We start from the raw sequence: 16,434 nt of genomic DNA, 5'->3' as shown, positions 1-16,434 counted from the left end.
GGTTAGACATCATAAATCCTCCCGTAGGTTTTCACCCAGACTGTATGGATATGCATCTTCTCTCCCTTGTAGATAATTATGGATTAACAAGAATTCTGTACCAGAAAAGTTACTTCTGGGAGGCCTTGAAGATTAAAAGTGTGATCCGAGTGGAGTTTGCATGTTATTCCGTGTGTCTACATGCGCTGGCTCTGGAAGCACCAGCTACCTCTCGCCGTACACAGATCTGCTCGTCCGGTGACGAGCAGGCCAGTTGACGTCTTTTAATTGAGTCTGCGTGTGAGAGCTCTGCGACTGCTGGACCTGCCTCCGAGAGCATAATCTTGTCGGCTCTGGAAGCCAGGCGATTCATAGCTGCAGGAAACGAGGTGTGGTTCTAAAAAAATAAAGGGAATTGTTATTAGTAGGTAAATTTCTCAACAGTGGTGTCTTTATCTTGAAGCAGATAAGAAGAAGGAAAAACAATTCCAAGAAACTGCATGCACTGTTGGTTTAGAGTTTATCGGTACCGTTTAGAAATTTCGGTCTGTTCTATGTTTTATTTCCATTTTCTCCAGAACTAAGGAAAAGGTACTGGACTGCATCATGCCAACTAGCAGCCTTTTTTGTAAGAAGGAATGGGGTAAAATTCCTAAAAGCTTGTGCTATGAAGGAGATTGATGCACAGTTAAAGTCTAGTTGAAGACTGCTGAGGATAGGTGACACCAGTTACTGGCGGAGCGGTGGCTCTGTGGCTAAGGATCTGCGCCTGTGGCTGGAAGGTTGCCGGTTCAAATCCCTTGGCTGACAGAGGAATCTTACTCCATTGGGGCCCCTGAGCAAGGCCCTTAACCCCAACTGCTCCAGGGGCGCTGTACAATGGCTGACCCTGCACTCTGACCCCAAGCTTCTCTCCCTGTCTGTGTCTCATGGAGAAAAAAAGCTGGGGTATGTGAAAAGACGAATTCCTAATGCAAGAAATTGTATAGGGCTAATAAAGAAACATTATTATTATTATTGAACTGAGGGTTCCATATACTGTATGGATTCATAAGAGGATGTTTATTATTGTAGGAATGACTTGTTGAACAATCCAATTAGATTGTAGGGCTTTTAGTTTCATTAGGTTATCTTCATCTTTTCTTAAACATTTCATGTAGATGTTGCCAGTGGGTGTATTACTACCCACTGAAGCTCAGCAGGTGTGAGCCTGGTCAGAACCCGGATGGGAGACCTCCTGGGAAAAACTAAGGTTGCTGCTGGAAGAGGTGTTAGTGGGGCCTGTAGGGGGCGCTCACCCTGTGGTCTGTGTGGGTTGTAATGCCCCAGCTTAGTGATGGGGACACTGTACTGCAAAAAGGTACCGTCCTTCAGAGGTCCTTACTCTCTGTGGTCATTAAAACACCCAGGGTGCTTCTTAATAAGAAGATGGGTGTGTCTTGGCCAAATTTCCCATTGGTCTTTACCAATCATGGCCTCCTAATTATCCCTGTCTATGAATTGGCTTCATCACTCCTCCACACCGAGAGCTGGTGTGTGGGGAGCGTACTGGCGTACTCTGGTTGCTGTCACATCACCCAGGTGGGGCTGCACACTGGTGGTGGTGGAGGAGGGTCCCTCATTACTGTAAAGCACTCTTGAGTGGAGTGCCCAGTAAGGTGCTATATAAGTGTAAGGAATTATCATTTATTATTATTAGATCTAATTGCAGTAATTTTTGCATCTAAATAAACAAGGATAAGGTCCAAACTAGTGGGCTCAATAACGTTTTCTAGCCACTGTATCCTTCCTTAAAAACTCATCTAAACACGCAAAACAGTTGTACTTGTCATAGTGAAAGCCTGTTCCCAATTCGTGAATAAAATACAACGTTGACAGATGTGAGTCAGGTGATAGAAATCTTATCCGTATATGCTAAAAATAATAATCGTTGCAAGGTGTGTATAAAGACGCAAAACAGTGATGAGTCACTGACAATTATGGGAAGAACGAATTCTAGGGTTGGCTCTGTCAAAGAATAGCTTGAGCTTTATTATTTGACAAAATGAAAAATACCTAGAAAAACAAATAACAATAAAACAAACAGCTCATTGAATTCCACTGCATCATTCATTCAAAATTGTAATTGCTCTTTTTCTTTCTAGCTAGTAAGTTTAATAATTAACCATTCTATTTGAGGTGGCAGGCTGGGCTTTGTACAGAACAAAACACAATTTTTATTCCGATCCATTTTACAGATAATGTAGGAAATTCAATCAGTAGATCCCTGTCACATTTTGTTAACCTGGTCTGTTCGCTGATTAAGTTCAGAATATTAGACCGATGGTGATCAATCATCAAATTTTTCTACCTGATCTATATACTTACTAGGTGCGAAGGTCTAACAAATGATCCACAGTCGTCAAAAGTTCGTTATCTGATGATCCATGTACAGTATTAGCCAGAAGCAGAAGATTTCCATAAAAGATCGAGATACCCATGTCTTGTGTAGAAATCCAATGTGTGATCGTTTGTGTTTGCTTAAATGTTCAGCGAAGTTTTCCATCTTACATTTCCATCTGACCTGGAATATGTACATTTGTAGTCGGCAGCCATATCACCCTGCAACTCCTAGCTGGCAGCCCACTGGAGCTCAGCAGGTGTGAGCTTGGTCAGTACCCGGATGGGAGACCTCCTGGGAAAAACTAAGGTTGCTGCTGGAAGAGCTGTTAGTGGGGCCAGCACCCTGTGATCTAGGTGGGTCTTAATACCCCAGTATAGGGATGGGGACACTATACTGTAAAAAGTTGTTGTCCTTTGGATGAGATGTAAAACTGAGGTTCTGACTTTCTGTGGTCATTAAAAATCCCAGGGCGTTTCTTGAAAAGAGTAGGGGGCGTAACCCCGGCGTCCTGGCCAAATTTCCCATTGGCCCTTACCAATCATGGCCTCCTAATAATCCCCATCTCTGAACTGGCTTCATCACTCTATTCTCCTCCCCACTAATAGCTGATGTGTGGTGAGAGTACTGGTGCACTATGGCTGCCGTCGCATCATCCAGGTGGGGCTGCACACTGGTGGTAGTGGAGAGATCCAGAAAAGCACCATATGAGTGTAAGCAATTGTTAATTATTATTATTCCGACAACAAGAAAAAAATAATTTATGTGTTAATTGAGATGAAACTGAGACTAAGGTTGGGTAATAACAAGTAGAGCAGGCAGGACAGTTAGATAACAATAATTAGTCATTACTCCGGCAAGCGCCCGGGAGAACTGTGGAGGACTGGACACGCTGTGTAATATTTGTGAGGGTAAACTGGGGGGGGGGGGAAGCTCAACGGAAATTTATTCCACGTTGTTTTTGCCCAGACATTCAAGACGATGGAGAGCTAAAGTCATGCTACAAGCGCAAAAGCTCAGCTCACGAAACAGGCTATGCCACCACCTCTTAGGGCTTTTAAGTGTCTAGCTCAGAAAGGGTCAGGTGGCAACTTCAATGCGGCCCTGAAGTGTTTGTACTTGCACAGCAGACGTCGGAGGCCGATGAATGTGAAAAAAGGCAGTTTTCAAGGTTTTTCTCTTGAGTCTCCATCTCCTTCAGTTTGGTCTTGTCGAAGCTAGTGACCTCCTTCCATGTTTGGCTTGTCAAGAGATTTTGGCGTATAGCGTAAGTACATTGAGTATACTTGACATGAACTATTTATCGAGCACTTGCTGTTTCTGTATAAACTTTCTCCAAGTTGTCTTCCAACCAAATGGTTCGTTCTTTAAACACTACAGGCAGAAAAGGAATCTCATTAAAGTTTTCTAAGGTGTTCTTGGCACCATTGCAGTAAAGTAGAGTTCATCCCCCACCACTCTCCAAGAATGCGTATAGGGTAGTGTTCAGCCCCTGGTCACGTGTGTGAAAGCAATTGTGAATTTATAGCCTGTAAGAAGACAGAAAACTGTGCGCGTCAATAACCCATCCATCATTTTCTGTTGAGGGGCCGCAGTGAATTCTGGCGTGCGCATGCGCTTTGCTTTCGGGTGCATACCAATGGAAGCGATCTTTCTCATGTGATGTTCCTGCCTCTGGCTCGCTCTGTATCACAGATCCCGCTCGTATTGCAAAATACAGGCTGCACTTTTTTTTTTTTAACTTAGTGGAGACGACGTCCTGTATAACACGGAGGAGTGTCAGCACAGAGAGCTGCTTCTCATTGCGGTCTCTATAGCCTGAGCACAACAGCACGCATTGTTTTTTTCTTTACGTGCACAAGTATCTCTTAGTGTCTGTTGTAGTGTGCGGTAAGAAAGGAAATACGGGATAATTGAATTACTCCCTTTAACGAAATTGGTATTTTATTTCTAATGACAATATGTGGATTTGAAAAAAGACGGGATTTCACTCAAAATATTTAAGGTAAGCGGTGTATTTTTCTGTATGCATCAAAGATGTTTTTATATAGCCTCTTTCCTGCCGCCTCAAAATGAGGTAGCACAAGACAGTCCGGACGAGAGGGTGGGGTGTTCTCTCATGTGTTCCTCTTTAAACTGCAACTTAATATTTTCGAAAATGTTAAATTATAACAGTGATAACGGAAAAACGAGTTTTAAATAATTTCGGTATGATACCCGTTCTGATTACAACGGCATACTGTGATGCTTGAAAACATTCCGTTGTCCCCCGATACAGGAACCAACTGATAAACGTGCTACAATATTACATTAAAAAAAAAACAATCCCCGCAAACTAAATGGCAAACAACCCTATATCCGAAACCTGGTTTGAACAACGGGCGTCTCTTAAATAAACTTTCCGTTTTTGTTTTGTTTGAGGTTGAGTTACATTGTGTAGATACAATTTGGCAATAATGTAACTGTAAAATCCGATATTTTCCTCTAGCGGAGTGTGAGATCTGGGGTTTAAATTGCAAAATGGTCGACAGCGCAGGACTTCTTGGACTATATGGATATACAGTATGAATATGTATTCCGTTATTCGTTCTTTAACTCTGACCGTCTGCGTTATCAGCAGTTTCGAAGATTAGACAAAACAATTCAACCTTTATTAAATATCCTTTCGTGAAATACTGCAGTAGCTTCATAAAGTCTTTTCAAGTGTAAAAGTCGCGTTTTCTTCAGTCATTTAGCACATATTAGCAGCTCTCTGGTAGCAGTGTTCAAGTCAAGTTTACAGTATCTGTTCCATAACCTCCCTGTACGGCTTTATCACATAGAGGCGGTAGGAGCTGTGTCTTGCAGTTATTTTTTACTTTTCATGCAAAACCCTGGAGAACGTCCCCATGGTAACAAACCAACATGGAGAAGGCTTCGCAGCCGAAACGTGTTTTCTCACTTCTCTTTTCAGCGTGGAATAAACCTACTACTTCTTCCTTTACAGACCACGCATGCTGACGCAGCTCCCCACCTGATATACTTCAAGGGTCTGTTGTACATCTTCCGTTGAAAAGTGGTCTCCAACTAAATGTCACACTTGGCCTAGTGTCAAAACTGCTCTTTTTAAATAAATAACAATGTCAAAATTTGTTGAGGCAATGACAGTTGTGTATGAAAATACGGATATTGTCATACATGTTCTACATGTACCGAGCAGCTGTTAGAGAAACTAACTCTTCAAATGCCTGTAGCAAATGTAGGGACTATTCATTTGCACAACTGTTAATTTTAGTAACCACAGAGCCTTGTTGTTGTTGTTGTTGCTGCTTGCAAGGCCGTTAATCGGAGAACTTGTTGATTAATATTCTCTGTATTTCTTAACTCACTCCTAATAGCCCACTGATAGCAGAACTATTATTTAATAGCATGGATTTGTATACTTTATGATGGTCTCTTTATCCTGTGTGTATGTATATATAGAGAAACAATCTTGATAAGAATGATAAGTGAAATCTATTAAAGCATGTTAATAGTTCAGCAGTGGTGTATGTCAGATAATGTATCTATGTTTAATTGACCGGGGTGATAATACTAGCAGTACAAAATTTACTGTATATGAGAAGAAAGTATTTAACCACCTGAGACTAATGGCACAGAACACCATCTCCAACAAGGACAGAGTAAAGGTTGTATTATCACCGACATACCAATACTTAGGCCAGAACTAAGGTATCTTTTTACTTTTTGACTCTTTATCATCCATGCACAAAATTTCAACCTCATATCTGCCAGGGAATAACAGAAATAACCTGTCCACAAGTGGTAAAATTGTTGTCTCGTGTCTACTGTAAGATGCACATATTTTTTAAAAGCTTGTAAGTTAAAGTTCTAACCTTTGACAGTAACCACCTCTAAAATGGGCTGTTTTTGTACCCTGAGCAATCTTTTGGGCTAATCTGAAAACCAAAGGGTGAGATTTCATTTTTTTTTCTCTTGTTCAGACTAAGGAGAGTTTTCGTTCCCCTATATTCTAGTTTTGTTTCTAGTCCTGTTGTGCAACTTGTTTGGCATAATGGAGATGTCGCCACACCATAGTTAAACTTGCAACAAACAGCGTATTTACTCCCTTGTGAAAGTGTCCCGTCTCGCAAGTTTTCCAGAGAACTTTGGCTGAGAGCACACACAGTGTGTGTCTCTGTTTTGCCCATCAAGATGCCAGTCAAACCTTTTCATGTAAAAAAAAAGTCCTTAAAAGGAATGTTGAAAAGGAAGGATTTGAAAAGGTATTATTTTGCGTCTGGTTTGTCGTGTCGCAGGTACTTTTTAAATGACTATTTCTATAGTACCGCTTTATCTGTGAGTGGTTTATCCTTTTTTCAGACCTACAGGAGGAATGTTTCAAGCTGATAAGCAAAGCAAATGTTTCTTTTTCTGACTTGAGTAAAAAAGGGAGACTTTTAACTTCAGTGCATTTTGCAATTTAATAGTGCTGGGTTTGTTTCTACCATACTTTTTCCGAGTCCCTTATGCATTTCTCACTAAACTATGGCAGGATAGTGTGGTTTTCATAGTAAATTATCATCTGTTACTGCCATTAACTGGAGAAACTGATTTTCGTTTTTGATAATTTAATGAAAGTTATAATTAATGTTAAATTAAAATAATTCATGTTTTTAGGCAGACTGGAGAGCTTGGCTTTCTTGAAGCTGCCAGTAATTGAATCGTGTAACCTAATAATTTCTACAGAATCTACACAGCCTGACTCTCTAAGCACGTAATCACGAAATGAAATAAAAGTAAATTGTAAGGCCAAATCATTATTTCCAGATCATTGGTATTTTTTTAATAGAGACAGATGGCGTAATTTTAAATATTATTGATACGTTTGAGAGTATTTGCTTAAAAAATACTCGTAAGCAAAATTGCTCTTCTACGATGACTTAAAAATATATATGATACATATTTTCTTGTGTGGGGGGGTAGCTGTTCTTGAATATTATATACATTAATTCGCTAACATGTTGACAGCATAGATCTTTCAAAAGATGGATGCACAGCAAAATTGTGATTTATTTTTTTTTAAAAAGGGTTGTTACTTGGTAATGTAAGTTTGTGTGTAATTTAATAGCATATTAATATACACAACCTGGCAAATGTCAGTCATTTTGCGTTGTTGTACTCTATGCAATCAATGCTTTTCCTTTTTGTATAGGAACACAGTTCTACAGCGATCTTCAACTGAACATTTGGCCTTTTTGTTTGTAGATAAGTAATCCTCCAAGATCTGTATTTTGTAGCTTTTTTTGCTTTGTGGAGGTGTAGAGTGGAACAAATAAGCTAGTGATGACAAAGTCCTGCCGATATGTCAGAAGTGTTAAATGTAATGGATTAGACAGTACAGTATTTCATATTAGTTGTTCATTTCTAGTCTACCTTAAGGTGTTGTGATCAAGTGCTCGGAGATTCTGAACAATATGAATTAAAGATTGCTAAATGACACTTGGATTCTTTTCACTCAAACTAAGCTTTTAACACAGCATTGTAAAACTAAGCAAAAAAAACTCGATTTGTGAGTAATGTGTGATTACTCATATTATTTATAGTGTACTTTTCATAGGTCAATCTCAAAGTGCGGTACAGTACAATTGAATATACTGTATTCAACTCAAATAATAAACAGGATACAATACGGAATAAAATCAGACACCACAGCATAAAAAAAACAATACCGTAATAAAACGGACCTGAATCAGTACAGCAGCATAAAATACAGGCTTTCTTGTACAAATATGTTTTTACTCTTGATTCAAATGCTGTCAAGAACTCGACTGCCGTAATATCATGGAGCAGGTCATTCCAGTGACAGTTCTCCCACGGAAGACGGACTAGTCTAAGGAATGCAGAGTTCAAATTGGGAAGGAGATCTGGGAGGAAGTCTGTAGTTGGAGCAGTCCTTTAAAATAGAAAGGGGCCGTTCAGTGATCACATTTAAATGTCGGGAGCAAAATCTCAAGCCAGTTCTGAAAATCACAGGCAGTCGGGGCAGGGATGCCAAGACAGGTGTAATGTGTTCCTGCTTTTGCACCCTCAACAGTTTGGGCATGTACTGTACCAACGTTCCTTGTTTCAATCCGCACGTAAGAGAGATGTGTGCTTAAATCGCATACCTGCAAAAAAAGTAACAGCCTCCGATCTTTCATTTAAGCCATCCGTGCTGTGTTTGTTTTAAAAATGTAGAGGGGGGTGGCGGGGGGGGGAGATAGCTCTGAAGATCTCGGCCGTTGGCAGTTATTCTTGTTACTGTTCAACCCACAAGGTTGAATGATCTGTTTGTTTGACACTGATGATTTATGTGTCGTGGTACTGTGACATTATCATTCAATTAAAAAAAAAAGGTAAAGTCCATACCAAAGCCACAGGGGCCCATGTCATGGAAACTACGAGCTACAGAGCATGTGACTCTGACCCCACCAGCGCAGGATGCTGCTTCATGGCGAGGATGATCTGAGTGCAAGGGAGCAGCTGGGGTAAAGTACGTCACTCAAGGTACAGCAGCAGGAGCATGAACTCGCAACCTGTCAGTCCTGAGTCCAAAGGCTTTTTGTTTCATAACCGCTTTGAGGAAAAGGGGAAAGCTAAAGCGTTCTTTAACTCACAGTCCGGATCTTCAGAAACGTTGACAGCTTCAATATGAAGCGATGGTAGCCACAGCGAAGAGTTGTGGTAGCCAAAGCTTTTTCGCCCGATTAACTCATTAACATCATGTGCTCCACGCTGTACCTCTACGTGGCTGAAAGATTACTCATTGTGGTACCAAAATGAGGATGAACTGTTTGCTTATATCAAAAGGGCTAAAGTTTCAGCATAAGGCTGCCCAGGAATTGTTTTTCTTCGTAAAGAAGGAAAGAAAAGGGCAGAAAAATGGAAAATGAAGAATCACTGACCCTAGCATTGATTTTAAGCAAGGGTGTGCTTCATAGAACAGTGTGTGTGTAGTTATTGATCAAGTGGTAAAGTGACTCTTGCATCATCTGTGTTTTTTTATATCATTCACTTCAAGTTCTTCATGTTTCTTCTTTAGCACGTAATACATTCTTAGGGCCAAAAGCTGCGTCCGTTTCCTCTGAGATCGGCATCGCATGTCTGCTTGTCGCATAGCACAACCAAGGATTGTCATGTTCTGTGTTGTGATATGTTGTACATAATGATCTCCTGTGCGCAGTTTGTGTGGCAAATGAGTGCTGTGTTTTCAAAGAAATGTGGAAAATGCGTATTACTGGCAGGTTTGTTCTGTGCTTGTGTCCTAGGGGAGAAATTTTGGGGTAATGTGTTTGTATTGATTTTATTTTTCAGAACACCCTCCCCACCCCCCAAGATAGATAGGTTCTATAAAATTGGTTTTATTGAATCACCCTGCATACTGGAGGTGCTCTTGTTCTGTCTCTCCATCTACTTAATGGATCTTCTCCATTTTTTTTTTCAATGTACAGCAAAGGCTCTTTCAGAAGTACTGTAGAGAGGCTTTTTCGATTTCGTCTGCTTCCCGAAGGTTCCATGTTATCTCTTCATTCTTGCGTTCACTATCACGTTTCAAGTGCTAACATTTCTGCTTCGTGCACAACATTCATTGTACACCAGTGTCAAATGAAGTTTATCAGAAAAATTATGGGCTTGTATTCAAAACACATGAGCAGGAAGTATTTAAACTCCTCTTGGGGGGATTAAAAACCTTAAAGATTATGCTCCAGTTCTCTGGGTGCTCAAGTACTTTCTATGTAATTAGATCTTATTATTCTAAAAGCTTTGTGTACCTCTTAAATACTTTTTTATTATTCTTGGTTTGTTTGTTTTTTTGTAGGGAGGTTACCAATAGACTGCACGTACGCAATGCCAAATTAGCTCTTGTCAACATCTTATCTGATTGTTGTCATTTTGTAAAACAAGAAATCAACTGAGTCATAAATAAATTACAAAGTTGTGAACATAAGCAAGTGACATTTTGTATGGAACAAATGTCTGCGCAGGGCCGCCCTTGCCAACAAACGAACCGAACAGGAAATGTGTAGATTTCAGAAATGGATAAATCTGTAGATCTAATTCAGGACAACAGCCTCCTGGAAAAAAAAAAAACTCCAGTATCTGCCCTTATTTTGACTTCTTGTTCCAAAAGCATGGAACACCTGACTTTTACAGCAAAGCTGTCAAATAGGTAACTCATCTAAAATTGTTTTAGCAGTAAAATAATGAACTCGCAAAATGTGTGTTGAAGAAGGTTCATCCATTTTCTGACTGCTGTATCCAGTGCAGTGTTGCAGACTCAAACGCACACACTCACACCAGGACAGATTTTCCCTGTAGACGATTAATCTACCAGCACGTCTTTGGATACGTGGGAGGGAACTGGGGTACCTGTGGAAAATCCGTGGGGGATGGGGGAGAACATACAGACTCCACACAGATAGTATCCCGGGCATTGAACAAAGGGCTCTGTGCTGCAAGGCAGCAGTGCTAACCACTGTCTCACTGTGCTGCCTGTGTAATAACTCCCACAAAGACAATCAAAATGCACTGTGGTGCTCCACTTTCATGGAGATTCTGTATCTCTGGACGATGAAGTCCCAGAAATAACTTCATCTGTAGCAGAGCAATGCGAAAGGAACACGCTCTTATGAAACTTCACTAATGCTAAGAAATGCTTTACCGTCAATACAATGATAATGGTCACGGTCTGTTTGATGTTCGAAGGCACAGTTCTCACAGTGTAGTGTGGCTTCTCCTCTGTGAGTCTCCATTTCCCTTTGTTGCTATTGTTAAATTGTACAGGTTCTGTCGTTTAAAAGATCCATGGTTTGTATAATGTATGTTTATTCAGTTCTTATTGACAGTTATTCACAGTTCTCAGTAAGTAGTGTTTTTATCAAACTTGCTGTTGCATCTCTAAATGCAGGTGTACTGAAGTTAAAAATTAAATGGGGTAGATCTAACCACAGGTTCAGAGAGCTCGGAAGGGGCTGTAACATGCTTTTGTTTGAGCAAACTCTCTGCTTGGTGCAACTTTAGCTAGTCTAGGTAGTGTGGCGTGACTTTCAGATCAGAGAATGGAACGCTGAGCTTTGTGGTTCTAAAAGAAATTCAGAAAACTCCCAAAATAGAATTCCTTCTTGTGCCTCTTGAATGAGGTGTACACCGCATGTAAATTCAAGGTCATTCCCATGCTGATTAACCCTCGCTTCCTGTTCTTTTCCCTTCCCGGGGGCTTAAACTGCTTAATTCAACACACAGTGTGTGGAGCTGGTTATGGCTACAATGTCTTCCAGGCCTCTAACGTGTACTGAATTCATGACGTCTGCATGCACCCGCTTTTAAGAGCTGATTTATGGGCACCTCTGCGAAAAATTAACTTAAGTGAAATAAACCTCATCCCTTTCATTTGGTGCTTTACAGTAAGCTTAAGAGCAGATGTTGCCCATACTGGCAGCCTCTCAAGAAGCACTGCTGGCTGTGTACATGTGTGTGGGCTTGCGTGGATCGTCATTAACTTTGTAGAAGATTAATTACAGGGTTTTTTTTTTTGCTCTAGCTCAGCGAAAAATAGTTTGCGATATTATTTTTTCTAGATTTAAAATTTGCATGTATAGATGAAAGAGTTTGAAAGTGATTTGGAGCTTTACTGTATGAGCAGAATGTTTTTTTTTTACTTTGGGAATGGTATTTTCAAATGTTTACATTTGAAGTAAATGTTCCCATTCCAAGTAAAGCCATTCTTGCTATTGTATATACCCTTAACCAACTTCCAGGTTTTATAAAGTATTTTCCTGGTTCCACCCAAGGCTGATCCGCTTTAATCTTTGTAGGGAAAAAGGACTTTTTCCGTTCTATTCCACTGGATTTGTCTGCCTAGGTTGATCTTGAATTATTTAATGATCTTCCCTACGGTGCTGGTTGGCTTGAAATCTAGCTTTGGCACATTTTTGGGACAGACCAGCCTGTCTCGCTGAGCTCTGTGTTTTTGTGGTTTTTACTGTTAGCCCGTGGGAGGAACGCATTCCTCTGCTCAATTATAGGTAGACTGTAACACAAGTGAACAAAATGAAATATGTCCTTCAAACATAGGCAAATCCTAATCAGTGTTGACAGTAATTAATACTGCGAAGGAATATTGTGAATGCACAATGTTGACATTCAACATCAGGAATTACGATTTCAGCACCGTAAAATATCAGGCTGCCTTGTTTTTTTTATCTTGCATCAGGAGGTCGTTAAGAGAGTTTTTCGGACTTACAGTTAAGGCAAGATGGCTCTAGAAAATGCTGTATGACAAAGAAATAATAGTTTGCAGTGTGTTCCTATGTCAACACGTCTGGCTATCCTAGTCTCATTTTAATAACTCGAATTGCTGTTTGAACGTGGGAAAGGGATAACAGGCTGGAAACGCAGGTGTCGAATCCGAGACATTTCTCAGAATATATTTTTTTTCCTGTAATTATTTCCCTGTGTCTGTGGAACACTTAAAGTACAGAGATATTAATATCTGCACTGGGGGCCACAGAATACGTACCAGCTGGCTACATTAATAGTGAAGACGCACCAAACTGATGTGCACTCGCTGAATTAAACATATTTTCACTCTTCAGCTCATGGAAAACTGTGAAAATGCAGCAAACATTGGGCTGGGGGGTGTTATGCCTTTAAGGAATTCTGGAAATACCAAGGTTTGTGTGGGTAGTCTTGTTCATCTGTTTTCTGTTCTCCTCTTGTGGATGCCTATATTCTGCTGTATATGTTATATATAGATTCTGCTGTGCCTTTTTCTTCCCATGACTGTCTCATGGTATCAGTGACTGTCCACACAGAGAGAGATTGAAGTGGAATTTGGTAGTTTCTAGCAGCACAAAGATCGCTCAGTGGTTATAATGAAGGTGCTTTTTGTTCTGCATTTTCAGATCATCGTCACGAGGTATGATTTCACTTAAAAGAGGCTTATATTTCTCTTCTGATGGAAATAAAATGATCTGCCAGAGGCTCTGATTAAAAAAAAAATTGCTTGCATGGATTGTAGTACATAACACAAGTAGAATCGTGATTCCATAATTCTAGGATTTTGCCGGTCTTATTCTTCGGTGGAAGTGATAAATATACCTTAAAGAAGGCTGGTGCTTCTCATTTTTGTAGGACCAACATCGCAGTTTGTTTTTTTTGTTCAAATAACCAGGTTAGATGGCAAAGATACAGTACAAGTTAATAGGAATAGGCCAGAATAGCCTACCGTTTTGAAGAAGGAAAATTAAGATTGACAGAGGACTCTACATGGTGACGGTTAACAATCCAGAATGAGATAGGCTTGTAACCAAAACCGCTCGGCACAGATGAGGAGGTACTTGAAATAGTAGGAAACAGGTACAAGGCACCATTTTGGCTGTTGCTAAAACCGTTGGCCACAACCAAAAGCCAAAATGTTGTATTTGTTCTTTAAGTGCAGTGTTACATTGCATTGACACTTGCCAACGTTTTTTTTTTACATAGAACCTCGCGTTGTGATGTCTTTGTATTCAGAATAACACTATAGAGTGAAGGCTCAGTTTAAAATCACTTCTGTATCAGCACAAATATGATTTTAATATGGATGAAACATAAAACATATCCAAGAGAGTGCGTTAGAGTCACAACCTCTTATGCTTTGGTAATAGAATTATTAAGATATTGACTCTTAATTCTGTGCCAAGGTAAGCTTTCAAAGAGCAAGTTGGGCCAAATTTATTTTGTTATATTCTTAAAAGATCTGGCCTACTCTGAGTTGGGGATTTCCCATTCTTACATGTAGAAACATTATACAGTTTATGGTGTTGTCTTTAGCAACTGTGGCATGTCTCCAGAAGGCCTGCTAGCAGTCTTTGAAAAAAGAACAAAAGCGAATATTAGGAAGAATCGCAATTGCATTATTTTAATTTTTGCTTTAAGAGCTGTTTTTTTTTCTTAACCCAAAAAAATACGAATAATCACTGATCCTCAGGATATGGGTAAAAAGAAGGATTCTCTGTGGTCTTTTTGGTGACTTGTGTGTTATGGTCTGAGCCACAGTCTGCATATTGGCATCTTCTTGAATTACTTAGATTATAGAGAACATGGCCTCACTGTGGTCACATTGTAATAAAGGAAGAACCAGAACTTCTCTTCCCTTTTTTTGTGTGTCATCATGGTTTCAGTTTTTGTGACACTTGCTGTACTTTTATAGCAATCTGGAATTGCTATATAACATTATTTCACTGTGCTACGGGCTTTGATTTTGAAGATACATCAGCGCTGATTTCTTTAGGTGCAATGAAGTGCACAAAATTGGAAAAACAGCACCTGACTGAAAGAAGTTATGCTAACATGCGCAGAAGATTGCTCATTTCACCTGAGGGTCAGAAAATTGTTTGCGCTGCAGGTCATGTTATACACCTGAGATTGAAATGTTATTGAGGCGTGTGGCTGCGTCTGTCTCGAGAGGCACAGGAGATCGGTGTGATTGCGAGACTGTAAGTTGCAGTAAGACACCCACCGTGTTACAAGTTGAGGAAATCTCATCCAGCTGTTTGGCGGTGCTTTGAAGATAATCTCTGGATATTACCTGAAGAAAATATTACATCAAAGACAAAATGTGGCTGTGATGACTTGCATAAAAAGAAGAAATGAACATCTAGTTCCCAATGCAGAGTAAAAATACTGATTTTCTTTATAGGCTGTTTGAAAGCTGTGGATTTACAAGATTTATATACTTTATCCTCCTGGATTTACATGTTTTGTATATGCAGACATTTCTGTTATAACTCCTTGTAATCCGAAGTATTTCTTTTAACTATCAAACAGATCTGAGCACTTAAAGAGTTTGGATTCCCTTAAAAAGAATGCAAACAGGGCTGCTGTGATGGTTTCCCGACTTTATAACTGTACCATATACAAACTGCTAAAAGCAACTTTGTTTCTTCCTTTAATCGCAGTGGGGATCTTCTATCAAGTACATAAAAGTGGTTTTGTAATTTATAACTGGCAGACTGAAACTGTGGTTTGTTCTGGGTTTATGGGAAAATATGGAAAAGCTCATTCACACAGCGAGGTATCTCTATGAGGTGCTTTTCTTTTCAATAAAGTAAAACTAAAAGTTCTTAAAATAAAGCAATAAAAAGCCCTCCAAAGTATGTAATCAGTTAATATGCAGTGCAGTGGCACATAAAAATATGAGGTGCCTTGTTTAGGGCATTAGATTAATGCAGTAGACCATAATCCCTGAACATGAGCTTTGTTTCTCTTTCTTTATAAAGTGGTTGAAATAATTTTCATGTATATCGTCTCTCAAAATTAATCCCTTGGAAGAATTCAGGCTGGTAAAGCCAGGTGAATTCCCTGGCTTTATAAACCTTTTTAATGAAAGGTGTATAAATCAGTCGGAGAGATTTGTTGCACTTTTTTAAACTGTTTTGTGAAATATCTGCAGACCAGATCGGTGGTCTCATGTGCGTCGCCTAGAAAGAAAGAGATTTCCTGGCTGTAGTCTCGAAAACAACCAGCAGCTACAGTATGCGTGGGGCATCAGATGTTCAGTAATCCTTTATAATCCCCTGGCCTTTGTTCGAGGTACAAATGAGGGGCTTGTGGTTTTCTCCAGCATCGCGTTGTCTGAGGGGGCTGAAGTGTGCAAACGTCATGTCACCAGCAGAGCGGTACAGTTCCCCCCCCCCCCAGCACAAGGGCTGAAGCAATTTTCTCCCTTCTCCACCTAATCCGGTGTGTAGTTGGTGCGTCCCGTCTGCAGGTGCTGCACTTCAGTGGTGGATGAAATGAGCCGGTCCCCTGCTGTATGTTAAACACATAGGCATCCTTTGGGGTGTAAAACACCGCATCAGTGCCGGGAATTAATATTCTCAATTGTTGCAGTGAAGGCGTTTGCCAAGTTACGCTTAACGGTGATAATGTTAAGAATGTTAAACGATGTTTAGGCCGTCGAAATGAGGTGCACTTTGAAATTTGGACCGTGAACTTGTTGCCCTTATTGTCTGTGTCTCATGGAGAGCAAGCTGGGGTATGCAAAAAGACTAATTCCTAATGCAAGAAGG

General features: G+C 40.1%; 1 protein-coding gene across 7 annotated transcripts in view; it reads left to right on the top strand.

Annotated features, from left to right (window-relative positions):
- The first annotated feature begins 3,990 nt into the window (after positions 1–3,990).
- Positions 3,991–16,434, top strand: part of st3gal4 (ST3 beta-galactoside alpha-2,3-sialyltransferase 4) — a 35,864-nt gene continuing 23,420 nt past the window's right edge. For 3 of the 7 annotated variants that reach the window (XM_088939617.1, XM_088939615.1, XM_088939613.1), the window contains exons 1-2: positions 4,024–4,364; positions 5,346–5,388. The gene's annotated coding sequence lies outside the window, so the exon portion shown is untranslated. Of the gene's footprint in view, positions 4,365–5,345; positions 5,389–6,460; positions 6,529–16,434 lie in introns of those variants that run through there. The other 4 variants (XM_088939620.1, XM_088939619.1, XM_088939616.1 and 1 more) reach the window with 4 other exon arrangements.

The sequence above is a fragment of the Atractosteus spatula genome, chromosome 22 (assembly GCF_055471065.1).
Source record: "Atractosteus spatula isolate fAtrSpa1 chromosome 22, fAtrSpa1.hap1, whole genome shotgun sequence".
Lineage (NCBI taxonomy): Eukaryota > Metazoa > Chordata > Actinopteri > Semionotiformes > Lepisosteidae > Atractosteus > Atractosteus spatula.
Note: the sequence above shows the minus strand (reverse complement) of the source record. Positions and strands in the feature narration are given on the sequence as shown.